Source organism: Alligator mississippiensis, chromosome 10, assembly GCF_030867095.1.
Source record: "Alligator mississippiensis isolate rAllMis1 chromosome 10, rAllMis1, whole genome shotgun sequence".
Lineage (NCBI taxonomy): Eukaryota > Metazoa > Chordata > Crocodylia > Alligatoridae > Alligator > Alligator mississippiensis.
In genome coordinates, this window is record NC_081833.1 from 17,897,841 (window position 1) to 17,915,991 (window position 18,151).

The following is an 18,151-nucleotide window of genomic DNA, read 5'->3' on the forward strand; positions in this document are numbered from 1 at the left end:
GCCCCTTCATGCAAATCTGCCCCCTGTCACTGGCTGCTGCTGGTGCATCGCCCTGTCGGGACGTGTGTTTATTATTTCTACTTCCACCGCTCTGAGAGCCGGCAGAGCAGAGCCCAGTGCAAAGCGCTGGGAGGGAAAGTGCTTTACTTTAAATTCATATTTATAGCCGGGGTTAAACATTGCACTCTTCCTGCTTGATTGTCATGGGAATAGAGGGCAGGCATGGGGGAATATGATTACTATGTACATGCCTCCCTCACTCTATGATATCTTTCTTTAGCAGGATGTTCTGAATTGTAGTTTCTCCACCTCCATGATGAACTCTGGTCTCTGCTCTGCCCTGGGTAAAACACACTGCGTCACAGCTGGGGCACCTAGCTGACATTGGTGTGCTCACTCCTGGCACTGGAGCATGGACTTCATTGTGCCATGTAGACCTCTTGAGAGGCACTTCTTGTCCATGATCCAGGTGACTCCAGCAGGGCTTGGGGTCTTGTGCTCTGGACACTTCTTAGCACTGTCCCCGCATCCCATAATATGGTCATTGTAGTGGAAAGAAGCCCTGGAAAGAGGCCCTAACCCAGATAAAGGACTAAAAGTGCTGGGTGCTACCCAAGGCCATCCATGGATGTGGCCCCTGCCTAGAAGAGCACTGGAGAGGAGGAAAACTGGTGCAAATTAGGCACAGGCTGTTTTGTACACATTTATCTGTTAAAAATATTCAATCCTTTACACCGTTCAGGTCTCGCCGTCTGCCTCCCCCACATCATCCAGACGTAGACAGTGTCCTTGGGCCCGGCAGTAGAAACAAGACTCAAGCAAGGGCTCTGAGTAGAAGGCAACAGCTCCCAGGATCTGTGCAGGGAGGCTGGGTCCAGGGACAGGACTGGTCTGACAGGGAACGCAAGGAGAGGTGAGAGCAGCCAGGAGGAGTCCGTCAAACTGTGAAGTGGTTGACAGAGAGAGCAAGGAGGAAATTTGATGAGGATGGATTGAACTGCCCTGGGAGAGGAGACACTATCATTTGGCTTGTTACTCTTCGGGCTGGTGTCTCCCTCCTCTCATGATCCTTCGGCTGTTCCTGCTGGTGAAGAAAGCAGGACTGAGCGGGTTTTGCTGCAAGTCCCCAAAAGACCTCTGGGTTCCCTACAGAACCAGGGCTCCCAGCACTAGACAGACTCCGTGTGAGATGCTCCCAGCTCTGAAGGCTTTACTTTCCAAGCAGGCAAGACAAAGGACAGGATATATTAGTTGAGTGCAGCACCAGGGGCTTAGGCCCAAGATCTCCCCCCTCACCCCATGTCTCTGAGTTGAGGATCCAAGGACCCAAAGATGGCAGGAAAAGGACATTGTTTCACAAAGGGCAAATTCAGAAACTGTGTGACATGAAGTGAATCGGCAGTTAGACCAGACAGAAGCGGAAACCCTTCTTAGCTCATTTCTCTGGAGACCACCTGTCCTTCAGTCATCTTGCAGGAGCTCTGTGCACCAAGATTGACATCTAGTGGTCATGGGAAACCTCTCCTGATACCTCATCTAGGAAACAGCGCGGGGGGGGCTCTGCAAACATGATCAGAGATTGTCTGCATTGCTTTATGATCAAGGGTCACAAAGGGAAGCAGTAGGGACAGGCTGCATGTAACCAACTCACTGCTGGTCACAGCCCCTCCTTCACCCATAAATGATGGCATGGGACAAAGCCCACGGGAGAACAACAGTTCCCACTCCATTTCCTGACAGCCCATGGATTTCTCTACTCAATTTCCTATGCTACAGCTGTAGTTATTTTCATCCAAACATGCACAGAAATAATATGGGAACAGGAGCATTTTTGCATCATGGCTTTTGATGAGTTTGCAGGCGGGCACTGGTGATGGCTCTCTGCATCCTCCATTGTGTGGTGCTGAACTATCCTGCCAGACTGCTCCATGGTGTGCATTTCTGTGTGCGGCGCACATACACATGAATGTGTGTGTGTGTGTGTGTGTAAAGCTGGCTCTAACATGTATTTCTGGAAACATGTAAGGCTTCATGCACCAGGGCTGAGAGACCAGGTCCTTCCCAATGTAAAGTCACATAGGCTGTGATTATGTGCAAAATATTTCTGAACTATCTCATGAAACACATTGCACCCAGGCCAGGCATGGAGTTGGTCTGGACTTTGCAACCATAGCGAGAGGGCCTATCTTGTGCAAAGAAGGTCCATTTCCCTGAGCTCCCCTACAGGTAAAATAAGGAGATAGGTCTTCTTCCAGGGTCCAAGCTTTGCACCTGACAGTGATGTTAGGGTAGCTTGTCATATTTTATGCTCTAAAGTTGTACCTCTTTATAGAGTGGTGAATTACAGTTTTGCTTAATGATTTATTTTATATTCAGTTTTATTTAATCATTGCTCAAGTTCTGTATAGCCTCATTATTATTTGAATTTTTCACTTTGCTGGTGTTTGCAATATAAGCTGGCCTAGTCTCTTGCAAGCCTTGAGTTTGCTGAGCCTTGAGGTATGGCCTTGAGTTTGCTTGCATCATGTTCCTTTCTTTTTCTAACACAACCTAGTAATAGTTTTGTTACCAAGTCAAATTAACTGAACCTGGCACTAACTGGCTGAATTGGGGAATGAAATGATTGGATTTGTGAATGAGACCAATGGACAACACCCAAAGTAAGATGCAGGAAGAAGACCAAATTATGAAGTGTGATTGTGATGGGTCTGTTGAACAAACAATATGCTGACAGGATAAAATATGAATAATATGATGATTGCACAGGGACCAATCCAAAAACATAAAGTCATCAGAAGAGTGAAGTTGAAGAAAAGCATAAAAGGGGCAGCAACAATGTTTTATGTGTTGTTGTCATCATCATCATCATCATTATCATCAATCCAGCCTTCAACAAGTGACTGGACCATCCCAGCCAACCATGCACCATTTGCTTCAGAAACTGTGTGGCCAGAATTTTTTGTTGAACAAAGTAATATCTGAGATTGGACGAGATTATTGTACTAAATGTTTTTCTCTCTCTGTATATAGAAACTGCTTTTATTAATAAAGTTAGACTGCTTTTAGAACACTGAGCTGTCTGTGTTCATATTTCATGTTTAGGTGCTTTAGGATCCCCAAGCACTGTCTGGTGGACAGTGGTGCTAACAGTGGGGCCCAGTCTGGGAGGGAAGACAGAGATGTTGTTGCACTTCTCCTCTTGACTGTGTCCCTGTGAGGAGAGGCAGAGTGCCACACAGCACAGTAATCACCCACCTCATCCCCAGCCTGGACCCCAGGTAGAGGGGGAAGCTGAGGATGGAGTCAACAGTGCTTGATGCAGAGCCTTTGTTCAATTCTGTACATGAGCTCAGCTTGTTCAGTACTTCACTGAGCTCAGGCTGGTGCGAGGGGACATGTCTGCCTGATGTCCAGGGTGAAGGATTCCCTCCTGCACTCCCACACTCAGAGGGTCTCCAAGTGTTGCCCCCGTGCCTTTGCTCAGAGGGGCGTTGGAGAAGGGCTCTGGGTTCACAGCCACATGTGAACGGCACTGCAAGGCGCCAGTGGTTTGGGACAAAAAGGAACCTGAATGAAGCAATATGGCCAACACAAGCAGGATGCTGCCAGCTAAAAGTGCCCTGGAGGGTCCTACCTGTAGGCACAGCCCAGCAGGACACAAGAAAGGAGCGGTGGGAAATGGAGAAGTCCCAACAGCCTCCAGAGAGGAAGCCAGGTGGAAGTGGCCCTGCTCTGCGCTCCTCCTGCCTTTGCCTTTCTGTGTCTCTTTCCTCCCTGTCTGTCTGTCTGCCGGCTCTGTCTGGGGCAAGCAGCAGGAAGGAGCCTGGTCCCTCTCATACACTGACGAACTCTGTCAGGTTTGGGGTTTGGGTCTCTCTTGCCAGCCAAGGGAACCTCAGTCTTCAAAGGGGCCATATTCAGTGTGTAAAGGGCCACTGAGACACCCCAGAACTGTCTCTATGCTGAAGATGCCTCTTTTATCCAGCTGTCCCCAGAGGAGCCCAGATGAAGGGGATTCCTATGGCACTTGCAAACCTCTTCCGAACAAAATGCTAATGTGCCAAAGGGGTGAATGCTCTCCCTCTGTCCCCATCCACTGCAATTAGGACTCCATAATCTACCAGCCAGCTGCTGGCTCTGAACTCCAAATGGGCTGTTTCTGCCCCATTCCTCAAAGGAGATGTTTCAAATCCAATCCCAAACCCTAGGGCTGCACTCCAGGGCACTGTCAGGGGAAGAGCTGCTCCCAATATTTCAAGAAAAGACATGGCTTCACACTACTGACAGTATCTGCCAGTTGTCACATTACACTGGTGCATCTGAGCCCAAGTCATGATTCAGCCCCCATGTGCTCAGCACTAGAAGGACACAGGACACAAACACTGTCCCAAAGACCTGAAAGTCTAAGACAGGAGACACCAGGCAAAAATGGGCTCTCAGCTGGGGTAGTGGTCTCATCATTCCCTAGTGGGGTCTTGATCCCTGCCAACAGTCCACATGCAGACTCTCTGATGGGAATCAACACCCAGAGATGCTACAAAGCCTAGAACATGTGCTTGCTCCCTGTTATTTGTAGAGGGGGCTGTTGGCCTGGAGGGAAAACGTGGGGGTTACTGCTGCTGTCTCTCCAGGGATGGTGGGATGGCAGTTGGGGTGCTAGGAACAGGACAGAGTATTAAAACTTGTACAGTGGAAATAGCGGACCAGATGGCCCCATTTCTACATGCACAGAGCAGGACTTCAAGCAGTCAGTACCAGCTGCTGCATTTCCAGCTTCAGACTTCCGTTGGGAGAGTCAGAGCAAAGAAAGATTTTTGTCGCACTTCCCCATTGGACTGTATCACTGTGGTTTGCACTCCCAGTCCATACTTTACAGTAATAATCAGTGTCATCCTCGAGCTGGGCCCCAGTGATGGTTAAGGCTGCCTTCGGACCAGAAATGGACCCTGAGAACCGGGTGGGGATCCCAAAGGGTCTGGTGTTGTTATTAGACATTAACAACTGAGGGGCAGAGCCAGGTTTCTTCTGGTACCAACCACGATAGTTATTGCTGGTCATGGCTCCAGTGCTAATGCTGCAGGACAGAGTGACAGTCCCTCCTGGAGACACGGACACCACAGACTCCTGTGACCAGGCCCCAGAAATCAACATTACAAACCCATTATTAACCACTCATTGACCGCGCTGACAGGAAAGCAACTGCCCCATGACAGTCACAACCTGCACCCTTCTGCTGACCTGAGCAGCATGTGATCAGTGGCAGGAGGAGCCATGCACAGCCCATGGTATTGAATCCTGACCAATTCAGCTTCCTGAGGGAAATGCATCCCTGTCTGGCAACCTCTGAGTCTCTCATAAAGCCCCAGAGCTGAGATCGGCCCCTATAATTCCTAATGGCAGCAACTTTATCTGCCACTGGTTGTATCTGACCCTGGCTTATTTGGAAACCTAAATACTGCATTTTCTCTCTACCCAATGCACATTTGTTGGGATTAGTGGTTAAGACCACCTGTCTTATTTCTTGCAATACTGTCTTCAGATGGTGATAGTTTTTCTCCCAGTCCTTGGAAAAAATAATGATATCAACTATGTACATTGAAGCATAATTCTGATGTGGGGCTAAAATCTTATCTATCAGCCACTGAAATGAAGAAGCTGCTCCATGTGATGCAAAAGGCATTCTCCTAAACTGAAATAAGACCCATGGTGTTCCAAACGTGGTTTTTTCTCTATCTCGTACTGCCATGGGGATCTGCGAATAGCCCTCCATTAAATCAATTGTAGAAAGATATTTTGCCTGACCTATCTTTTCCACCCTATCTTCAACCTGGGGCATAAGAAGCACATCAAAAGTTGCCACGTCATTAAGATTCCTATAGTCTACACAAATCTGTATCGAGCCATTGGGCTTTGGTACTATAACTAACGGACTTCTCCACAGGCTGTGCGACTCTTCTATAATGCCCAAGTGTTTCATTTGAGTAATTTGTTTTACTGACTGCCATAAGTGGCAAGGTAAATGTTTCCAATAATTTCTCACCCAGCAGTTGTTATATGATGCTCTATACATTTAGCCTCCCCTGGTTTCTCACTAAAAACATCTCAGAACTCTCTTACCAACTGTTCCAATTCCTCTCGCTGTTCGATAGATACATTCTCCCCTACCTTAGGGTTACCCTCCTTTAATTCAGACAACAGGGGATACCCTACTACATCTAAATCTTGCAACTCCACTCCCCCTTGCAAAAGCCACCCTTCTTCCTTATGCCACTTTTCCAACAAATTCCTCACCGGGTCTATCCTCTGTACTTCATAATTCACTGGGCCTAGTCTACGAGTCACTTGGAATGGCCCTTGCCACCTAGACAATAATTTATTATTATTATCGGGCAGCATAACTAATACCCAGTCAACTTCTTCAAATTCTGTTTTTAGCATGTTCATCATAACTTTGTTTCTGCCTTATTTGATTCCTACCTGGGTTCTTTTTAGCCAGACTCCGTACTTTTTCTAATCTTTCCTGGAACCGTTATACCAGACGTGGTTGATGTGTCTCCCCAGGACCCCTTTCCAACCACCCTTTACAAATTGTGCGGGCCGGGAGCAATCCGGGGCCCTTTTTTTCATGCCGTGGGCTGTGGCCAGCAGCCCGGACACGCCGGGTCGGAGAAAGCAGGCGACACGCTAGAATTAGGCACAGACGCTTAATGCTTGGTTCAAGATTGTTTACTTACACCGTAGATGGTCGCGGTGTAGGCTGGACAGTTTCCCAGGTAAAGCTCCGCTTAAATCCCCATTTGAGGACTCGGACAAAACTCTCACTCCCACGGAGTTGTCGAGGCTCCGTGGATCTTTTTGCGCGCAGGGAAGAGGGATACGTCGAGGATTGTGCTCGGCAACGGGGAGAAGAATCGATAGGTGATCAGTCTATCGATCAGCCAGCTGCAGGTCAAATCTCCGTAGAGGCACTCTGCAGCGTGCTCAAAGTTCTCCGACTTGGGCAGAAACCACCCAAGCCTCTTATACGGCTAGCAGGCCAATCGCTAGCCGCCACGTGGGAATAATTTAGAACTGGCCAATAGTGGGGGTCGAATTTGAATACAAATGGCGGGAACTCCTTGCAACATGCATTTCTATGCTGCAACGAAGAAATGCACCCTGCAAAGAAAGCTTCAAACGGCAGGGAAATAATTCAGCGGTGCCAAAGCACACACAAAACAAAAATCACACCTTTGGGTTGTGACACAAATAACATCCAATAGCCCTCGAGGCTTATGTCCATAGACTAATTCAAATGGCATGCATCCTGTGGATGCCTGTGGTGCCTCTCTAACCAAAAACAATTGTAACTTGGGCGGTACTCCAAGAGATACCCCCTCTCCAATTGAAGGGATCAAAGCAGATGCACAAGAGCTGTGGGAGGTATAGGGACTCTCTTCCCCCTATAGAGCAGAGCCAGACCACCAATGGGGACTTAACCATATACCCTTTAATAAGAGAACAATACTGGGAACATAACCAGTATAAACCAGGGGATATAGGGGACACTACAATGCCCGAGGGGGCAGGATTAAACAAAGGTTAGACACTTACAATCATAGACATACTCATCCAGTTGACAAATGACAGTGGTAACCAAAATGTAAAACACAACAGCAGAACAAACAATACTGGTTGGTGAAATATAAAAGGCACAAAATACAAAATGTCAAATGACAAGGAATATAGGGCTTAGGTACCTGGAGGGGGAGAAAACACAATGGCCCCTTTCCACTATAGGAAGATTTTCTCCCTATTAGCTCACTCACTCCAAGCTACCCCACCTAGGATTTAAACTCAAATCTCCCACATGATAGCCTGAAACTCTGCTACACAGCCACTAGTGCTGGCACTGCTTCAACCTGCTGGGGGTCTTGACCTTCCCAGAGTCCCGGCCTCACATCGAGCTGCCTCGCCTCTTATTGGAGGAGCTGGAAGCAGAGCTGTGAACCTCTCAGGTCACTGCTCAGATCCTGGAGCCCAGCAGGGAGCCTCTCCTGCCGGCTGCGCGCTGCGCTGCTGAGGGTCCAACTGCTGCCTGCGGGTCCCACTGCTTCAGGCTCTTCTGGGCCAACTGCTCCTGCCCTGCTGGCCCAGCTCTTGCCAGCTCTTTGAAGCTCCTTCCTTGTGGTGTCTCACTGGTCTCCCCCTTGAGTCAGCCTCGCTGCCCCTTTTATGCCCCTCCAGGTGACCCAGGGGGCCAATCAGGGGACACGGAGGGTGAGTCTCTGGGGCCTGATTGGTGAGGAAAGGGAATCCCAAATCCTCCAATCAACTTTTGCCCTTTCAAAACCCCTGGGCTAAGTTACTGCCAGCTAGCCCGTCACACAATAACAGTGGTATTATAGCCTCCCACTTTCTAGGATCTCCTTGGATTCAAGCCCGAATCATGCCCTTTAAGATGTGATTAAAATGCTCAAGTAGTCTGTCCATCTGTGAATGGCACACAGAGGTTCTCAATTGCTTAATTTTAAGTATACTGCAAATTCCTCTCATCACATTGGGCATGAAATTCCTTCCCTAGTCTGAGAGAATTTCTTGTGGTGTGCCCACTTATGATATCCATTTTATAAGTTCTTCAGCTATTTTAGTGGCGGTAACTGATTTCAGGGGTATTGCCTCAGGGAACCTAGTCACGTAATCAATCTTCACCAGGACAAACTGGTAACCTGTCTTCCTCTTAGGAAATGGTCCAGCAATATCTAAAGCTATACAATCAAATGGCCATTCCACCAAGGATAACAGCACTAAAGGCACTCGTGCAGGGTATCAGGCACCTTCTGACACTCAGGACATTCTTGGCCGTATTTCTCAACTAGCTTATATAAGCCTGGCTAAAACAGTCTCTGTTTGAGGCATGCCTCTGTTTTATCCCTTCCCAAATGCCCTCCCATGGGAAGAGTATGTGCCACCTTTAACATCATGACCCAGTATTGTCAAGGTACCATTATTTGTAGAATTTCTTTCCCCGCTTTTGCCCGGTCGACTCGGTAAAGAATACCTTCCCTTACCTCAGATGTAGGAGTTGTTTCCACTAACCTAGGATTCACAACCTCATTTTCTTGTTTAGCCAGGTTTTCTCTGTAAATGTTCTCAAATAGAGGTTCTTGCCTTTGCATCTCTCTGAATCGCCCATCTCCTATGATACTTCTAGGTCTAACTCAATGACAGAATTGTCTTCTTAATTAGCATCCTTTGGCATGACTCCTACAAAACCTCTTTCCTGTTGATCCTTAAAGCCTTCTTCGTTGAGGTTTCTCATGGCTTGGCCCAATAACGCTTTTAAAAAAGGCCAAACCAGTAACAAGAGGCATGGTAAAGTATCTGCCAGTCCATTCGCTATCTCTTCTGTATGTCCCATGACTGATTGCCTTAACCTTTTCCTGTCATATGAGTAGGACACTCCGTGAATACATACCATACTCACAGGTGTTTCTGGTTTGCCTATTTGTGTAGAAATTAGATCTAATCTAACCAAGGTCTGGGTGCATCCGGTGTCAATGACTGCTAGAATTATAAGATCTCCTACCTTAACATCTCCTATTGGCTTAATTTTTTTTCCATGGGCCTTCATGCCTGTCAAAACTGCAATCCATTTTTTCCTCAAATGAGGAAAATCCTGAATCTGGTCGCTTAGTCCTCCTTGAGGGTAATATATGGCAATATGCCCTTTTCATTCACATCTGAAAACACTATTTCTTTAGGTTCCCCAATTCTAATCTTCCAAATAGGTTTTCTTGAGTTATCAACTTTGCATCCCCGACTCAAGCTACCTTGTCATCCAACTGACATGACATGTATATTTCTATCTTTCTTTACTGACTTGGGATCTTGTTCTGCTATCATAAAATCTTCTGCTAGTCTAAGAGTACTTTGCGTCAGTCTTTCATCAGTCCCACGAGACGCCCCTGCCTACTACGGGACAGGGGGCCTGGGTGAGGGAGGCCTGGGTGAGGGAAATCCCCTGCTCTCCATCAATGCTGACTTCGTGAAGGAACACCTTGAGAGGCTAGACACCTTCAAGTCAGTTGGCCCTGACAATCTACACCCCAGGGTACTCAAGGAACTGATAAGCATCATAGCCCAGCCCCTGGCATGGATCTTTGAGAACCCCTGGCACTCTGGTGAAGTGCCCAACAACTGGAAGAAGGCCAATGTGGTGCCTATCTTCAAGAAAGGGAGGAAAGTGGATCTGGCAAACTACAGGCCCATCAGTGTGACCTCTATCTCGGGGAAGGTCTTAGAATAGATTATTAAAGAGCCATTCTCAACAGACTGGCCAACAGCAACATCCTGAGGGATAGCCAGCATGGGTTTGTTGCGAGTAGGTCTTGCTTGACCAATCTAATCTCCTTTTATGACCAGGTGACCTATCACCTGGACAAGGGAGAGGAGATTGACGTCATATATCTTGACTTCAAAGAAGCCTTCGATCTGGTATCCCATGATCACCTCTTGCCAAAACTGGCCAACTGCGGCCTTGGGTTCACCACGATCCGCTGGCTGGGGAATTGGCTCCATGGTCGGACCCAGAGGGTGGTGGTTGATGGAAGTCAATCATCATGGTGCCCTGGGACCAGTAGGGTCCCCCAAGGCTCTGTCCTTGGACCCATATTGTTCAACATCTTCATTAATGATGTGGACGTTGGAGTCAGAAGCGGACTGGCCAAGTTTGCTGATGATACCAAACTCTGGGGTAAAGCATCCACACCTGAGGACAGGAGGGTGATCCAGGCTGACCTTCACAGGCTCAGGAAATGGGTGGATGAGAACCTGATGGTGTTTAACACCGAAAAATGCAAGGTTCTCCACCTTGGGAGGAAAAACCTGCAGCATGCTTATAGGCTCGGCAGTACTATGCTGGTTAGCACTGCAGATGAAAGGGACTTGGGGGTCATGATTGACCACAAGATGAATATGAGCCTTCAATGTGATGCTGTGGCTAGTAAAGCAAGCAAAAAGCTGGCTTGCATCCATAGATGCTTCTCAAGCAAATCTCAGGACGTCATTCTCCCATTGTACTCGGCCTCGGTGAGGCCACAGCTGAAGTATTGCAACCAGTTTTGGGCTCCGCAATTCAAAAAGGATGTGGAGAAGCTTGAGAGAATCCAGAGGAGAGCCACACACATGATCAGAGGTCAGGAAAACAGACCTTACAACAACAGGCTGAGAGCTATGGGACTATTCAGCCTGGAAAATCGCAGGCTCAGGGGTGATCTGATGGCCACCTATAAGTTTATCAGGGGTGTTCACCAGGACCTCAGGGAATGATTGTTCACCAAATCGCTCCAAGGGATGACAAGGTTGAACGGTTATAAACTCCAGTAAGACCATTTCAGGCTGGACATAAGGAAGAACTTCTTCACTGTCTGAGCCCCCAAGGTCTGGAATAGCTTGCCAGCGGAGGTGGTTCATGCACCTACATGGAACGCCTTCAAGAGAAATTTGGATGCTTATCTTGCTGGGATCCTATGATCCCTGCTGACTTCCTACCCCTTGAGCACGGGGCTGAACTCAATGATCTTCCGAGGTCCCTTCCAGCCCTAATGTCTATGAAATCTATGAAGAGCCTCATTCAATGAACATGGTTGGTGATGCTTTACCGATCTCTGAGCTTTCCCCCGCAAGTCCATGGGAAACTGTTCTAAAGCAATTATGTCCAACAACCTCAGCCACTGACTTATTTCCAGGCTGGATCCATCTCTCCAGTAATTCTCTCAAAGTCTGGACTAACAGCTGAGGCCTCATCTCATCTGGTTTCTTCTTAGCCCTAAATCATTGTCTGTATGAACCTGGCAATATTTCTAACTTATATAATATCGCCTCTTTGACTGTCTTGTAATCTCTCGCTTCACCACTAGATGCTGCCAGCCAGAAGTGCCCCATACAGGTCCTGTCTGTGGGCACAGCCCAGTGGGACATGAGAAAGGACAAAAGCCTCCAGAGAGGAAATTAGGTACAACTGGTCCTCCTCTCTGCTCCTCCTGCCTTTGTTTTTCTGTGTCTTTCTCCTCCTTGTCTGTCTGTCTGCCTGTTTTGTCTGGGGCAAGCAGCCAAAAGGAGGTTAGTTCTGCTCATACTCTGAAAAATTAGGGCAGATTTTGGATTTCCATCTCCTGCATCAGCCAAGGGAACCGCAGCCTACACAGGGGCTCTGTTCAGTGTCACAAGAACCACTGACACATCCCAGTGCTCTCCAGGCTGAAGACACCTCTTGTATCCAACTGTCCCCAGAGCAGCCAAAATGAAGGCGATTCCTGTGGCACTCGTGACCTCTTCAAGACAAAATGCTAATATGTTAAAAGGGTTAATGCTCTCCCTCTGTCCCCATCCACTGCAGTTCAGGACTCCATAAACTACCAGTCATCTGCTGGCTCTGAACTCCCAGCTGGGCTGTTTCTGCTGGATTCCTTGCAGAGGACGTTATAAACTCAATCCCATTGCACTAGGGTTGTGCTCCAGGGTGCTCGCAGGGGAAGAGCTGCTCCCAACACTTCCAGAAAGGAGACGTCTTCACACTATTGCTAGATCTGGCATTTGTTGCATTGCACTTATGCACCTGAGCCCAAGTCATGACTCAGTCCCCATGTGCTCAGCACTAGGACACAGGACACAAACACCGTGCCAAAGACCTGATACCTGCAGAGCCTTTGTACACACCACAAAATTAGCCTTTAAAGTGGCTTAAATGCTCTTTTGCACTGCTTTAATGGCACAGCTCTTTACACTGTCAGCCGCGTATTGCGCATGAAAGGACTTTGGGATGTAGCAAAATAAAACATGTCTGAGATGTTTTAGTTTGCTACCTTACATCTGTGCAGGGAAGCACTAGGCCCCACACAGCTCAAGGGCTGTGCAGGCATCTCGTGCAGACGCAGCCCAGAGGCAGCCCGTGCAGGCAGGCTCCACTGAAGAAAAAACCCCCCAAAGCGACAAGCCTGATCTTTTTTTTATTGTCTCCCTGGAGCCTGCCTGCCTGAGCTGTGCAGGGGCCTGGTGCTTCCCTCTGTGGCTGCGGGAGGGCTAGTGCTTCCCTCCACGGCTGCATGGGTGGGCCGGTGCTTCCCTCCATGGCTGCAGGCAGGCCAGCGGGCAGGTGCCACCTGGGGGGAAATGGCACCGCTGTTGCGGAGGGAAGCAACGTCCCCCTCCCAGCAGCTCAGGGACCACTTGGCCTGGCAGCAGCTCGCCCTCCCCCCATGCTGCTGGAGAGGCAGTTCAGGATTGGGCCTGACCCTTGTGTACATGCCACAGTGGTTTACTTCACCCTAAATTGAAGCAGTGTTTTTAAAAACCCACCACTTCAATTTAGGGAGAATCAAACTGAAATAAACTCCTGTGGTGTGTACAAGCAGCCTAAGACAGGAGACACCAGGCAGAAATGGGCTCTCCACTGGGGGAGTGGTCTCATCCCCAATGGGGAGTCCTGGTCCCGGCCAACAGTCCACACGCAGCCTCTCTGATGGGAATCAACACCCAGGGATGCTGCAAAGCCTAGAACATGTGCTTGTTTCCAGTCATGTGGGGCGGGAACTTTTGGGCTAGAGGGGAGACATGGAGGTTACTTGTGCTGTCTCTCCATGGATGATGGGATGGTAGTTGGTGGCCCTAGGCACATGGCAGCTGGTGGACACTGGTGCAGTGGAGAAGGAGCAGGCTCCCCCAGCTCTACATGCACAGAGCAGGGACTCCAAGGCAGTGAGTACCAGCGGCTGCATTTGCAGCTTCAGACCTTGGTTGGAGGAGTCAGAGCAGAGAGAGTTTTTGTTGTGCTTTCCCAGCAGACTGTATCACTGTTGTGAGCACTTCCAGTCCATACCAAACAGTAATAATTGGCATCGTCCTCAAGCTGGGCCCCACTGATGGTCAAGGACATTGTGTTTCCTGATCGGGATCCAGAGAAGTGCAATGGCATGCCAGAGGTTCAGGTACTGGTGCCGAGGAGCATCAGCAACCGAGGAGCACGGCCCAGTTTCTGTTGCACCCAGCATGGGTAGCTGTTACCAGTTATGGCTTCACTGCTCAGGCTGCACGTGATGGTCACAGTCCCTCCGGGAGACACCTGCTCTGATGGCTTCAGCGACCACAGCTGCTGGGAACTGGAACCTGCCAAGGTAGAAATAAGCCCGTGAGGACCTCAGCAGAGCACTGGCTGCAACAGCTGTGCTCAATGCCCTGGGCAGGGGGAACAGCGCTGCAGCATCTCACTAGTCACCTCTTGTACCTTCTGGCAGAAAAACCTCCCTTACCCACGTAGCCTGTGAGCAATGCGAGGAACAGGGCCCAGGCCATGGCGCAAATCCAGGCCAGCTCACCTTCCGAGGTAAATGGGTCCCTGCCTGGGCCTCTCTGTGTCTCTCTTAAACCCTCTGAGCTGAGAACAGCTAATTCATGCAAATCTGCTCCTCACTCCCGAGTAACTGGCCCTTCCCCAGTTTTTCTCTTTCTATCATAAAAGGCAGAGCCACCTGCCAGGGGAGCCCTGCCGGGGCTCAGAGCGCGCAGCGGGCAGAGTCCTGCACTTAGCTCTTTTCTGGTACGAGGTGTCATTGCTTTGGTCGCCCTCGGGGAACTTTGAAAAATACCCAGCGTGCATCGACCTTTGCAGGATACGTCCCCTTGCTCAGACAGAGCACGTTACATTCAGAGCAGGGAAAAGCTCTGTTTTGCTTTCATCCTCTCTCACACTGGGCTCACTGAGGGGATACATGTGCTGCGTTTCCCAGCTCATATCCAGCAGGACTCAGGCAGACTAAAGGGGGATTCAGTACAAGCTGCTCGCGCAGTAGTCTGTGCCCAAAGGGAGAGGGAAGCGGAGCCACAGACCCCTGCCCAGGTTTCCTACTCGCTCTGGGACCTGCAACATCTCTGCTCTTCCAGCCACAGGTCAAATACTCAGTCAGTGCCAATCCTGCAGCAGGTTTGTGCCACGCAGACCCGGGACCATGAGGGAACTGCCACAGCCATTTCCTTTCCAGTCTGCATGAGGGTTTCTCCGCAGTTCCTGTAAGCTAACAGGAACCTGCCACATCATCCCCATGGTGATTAGTATATCAATGCCAGTCACCTAAGCTGGGGCTCCATTGTACAAGGTGCTGTGGAAAACCATGTCAGCAGTGCCCTGAGTACCAGAGGGTCCCACCCAGGGCACGGGCATGGGCACACCCCAGGTCTGTCAATGGCAGCAGCACAGCCTTGAGCATGAAGCACAGGTTTGGGGGCTGAGGGCTCCGGAGCCCGATTACCCCATCAGTTATGGGGACAAGCTGTGAAAAGGGTAACAGAGCCCACCTGGCTCCCAGGGGTGTAGTAAGAAATGCTCAGTGACTCTGCACCAAGCCTCCAGGATGCACCGGGCAGGAGAAACCCAAGGCACTAAGGGATGGGAGCAGCCAGGCGCTCTGGGGCTCACAGCACTCTGCGGCTGGTGCCAACTTGGCATCCCAGGTGTCACTGATGCAGCCACTTGCCCTTGCTACAGGAGTTCACAATGGTTCCTCCCTCAGAGGATGATACCAAAAGTCTCTACATCTCCACAGCTGAGCATTGGAACCTAGAAAATAATCAGTAGCAAAAAGAGGGCTGAAAGTCTGGGAGGAATGTAAGGAAATCTTCAGAAAACTCTGATGTAGAGATGGGTATAAAAAGGTAACCTCAAAGCAGTGTCAAACCCACTGGGTTACCTTCTATCTATACATTATGCTTTTCCAGGACAATGGATAAACATCCCCCCTCATACAAGACAAAAAAAAGGGGGAACATAGGTCTTACTGGAACATTGTTCAATATATGCTGCTCACATAATGACTTTGCTAAAGCACTGGCCAAAGTAAGCCTCACCAGCAAACCAGACCAATGCATGAACTCCTCATATAAACACAACTTGGCATTTGAGTCAGATGTGCATTCGTACCAAGGTATGGGAGGGGGAGATGACTGTTCAAGGTAGGATAGTCCAGTACCTGGATGATAAGGCTGGAACAGAAAATCTAGGTCAGAATATGAAACAAGCTGTGATGGGGTGGTCCCCGGGCACCCGAAGAGACAGATGCTTCCCACCCCGCATCGTTCTAAGACAGTCTGCCATGCTTTTGACCACCATGCTTTGATGTAAAAGGAATAGATGTAACGTGGGAGGCTGCCCCATTTGAGGCCCTAACGTGTCAAGTCTATCCCACAGTTTTGAACCAGAGATTGAATTGATTCAGTCTCAGGCTCTTTGACTGTCTGAACTTAGCCCAAATGGCTCCAAGACATAAGCAAGGAGGACACCTACCAGCCACCGACACTCACAGCCTTCATCTCCTACCACCTGTCTAAGAAGAGTGTCTTTGTGAGGACCATCTCACCCCCAGTTCCCAGTCCAGCGCAGCACATGCCATGCAGCTCCTGTTAGGAAACAACTAAGGATGCAGAAAAGAAAAAAAAAATCCCAGGTCAGTGGAAGGGTGGGACTGCCTGGTTATTCTCCTGCTCACTGCGGACCTGAGCTGGAAAGGCAGGGCAGAGCCTTGTGGACATCCTCATTTCAATGGCAGCAGAACTGAATCCTGACAGTTTGTGTCCTGCACCAAGGCCTCAGTCCCAAGACCTCCATCCCCTTCATCTCCCTTGGTCAAAAACCCAAGGACTCAAAAATGGCAGGGAAAGGACATTGTTTCAGAAAGTGCCCATTCAGAAACTTTGCAACACGGAGCAAATGGTCAGTTAGACCATACAGAAGTGGAAACCCTCATTGCTCATTGCCCCTGAAGCCATCTGTCACTCAGCCATATCACAGCAGATCTGAACAGCAAGGTTGGCATCTGCTGGTCATGAGCACCCTCTGCTGATACGTCATCTAGGAAACAGAGTGGGGCAGCTTGGAAAGATAATAAAGATCATCTGCCCTGCTTTATAATCAAGAATCACAAAGGGAAACAGCAGGGACAGGCTGCATGCGACCAATTCACTGCTGTTCATAGCCCCTGTGTGACCCAGGAAAGCTGGGTCCTGTCCTTGTCCTGGGACAAAGCCCATGAGAGAATAACAGTTCTTATTCCATTTCCCGATAGCCCAGAGATTTCTCTACTCAGTTTCCTACACTATAGCTGTATAGCTGTACTTATTGTCATCCAAAAGCCAAAGATATACAGAAAGGATATAGAAAGAGGAGCAGAATTGCACAGTGTGTGTGTATGTACATGTAGGGCTTCATACACCAGGGCTGATAGACTGGGTCCTTCCCCAATGTACAGTCAAATAAGTTGGGATCGTGTGCCTAATGAACTATCTCATTAAATGCATAGCACCCAGGCCAGCCTTGCACCCAGTGCATTGCACTTGGCACTCACGGCAAGAGGACCTATTTTGTGCAAGGAGAATCCATTGAGAGAGAGCATGTCAGGATGCTGGGGGTGTCTGGTTTATCTTAAACAAGGAAGGGGTCTGCGACAGACATTGTATAAACTGGCTTGAGTCAAATCAGTTAAGCCTGATACATTTGACCAGATTTATCTCAAACCAGTTTCAGCCAGTCTCAAACTGGTTTATGTGCACTGAACATCTGTTCTGTTATTGGTTTAAACCTGTTTCTGATCACTTAAACCAGTTTATGTGTAATGTCTGTCCCTAGCCTCAGAGCTCTGCCCTAGAAAGAGCAATGCAGACACCCCGTCACAACCTGCTCCCCGGCCCCGAGAAATGCTTCTTACCAACTTGGAGAGCAAGACCCCAGAGCGGAAGGAGACATCAGCCCCATCTCTTGGGGTTCCCTCAGAGGAAACCCTCGCCTCCCTTACCAAAGCAGACCAGGACAAACATGAGGATGCTTTTCCATTCATTCTCAAACCCTCTGAAGTGCAGAGTTAGAAACTGGATCCCAGAACTGGATCCTAGATGTTAATCACACACCTCAGGCAGGGTCACTGCCTCCATCTGAATCACTGTGTCCTGCTGGTTTAACAGAGGACCCCAGAGGTGGGGGGTTTGCAGCCTGGTTCAGGTAGAGGGAGAAGCTGAGGATAGAGTCAGCTGTTTTCAGGCAGAGCTTTTATCCAGAGCAATATGAGAGCTCAGTTTGTTCAGAAGGACCTGGCACAGATGCAAAGCCCAGCTCACAATGATCACATCA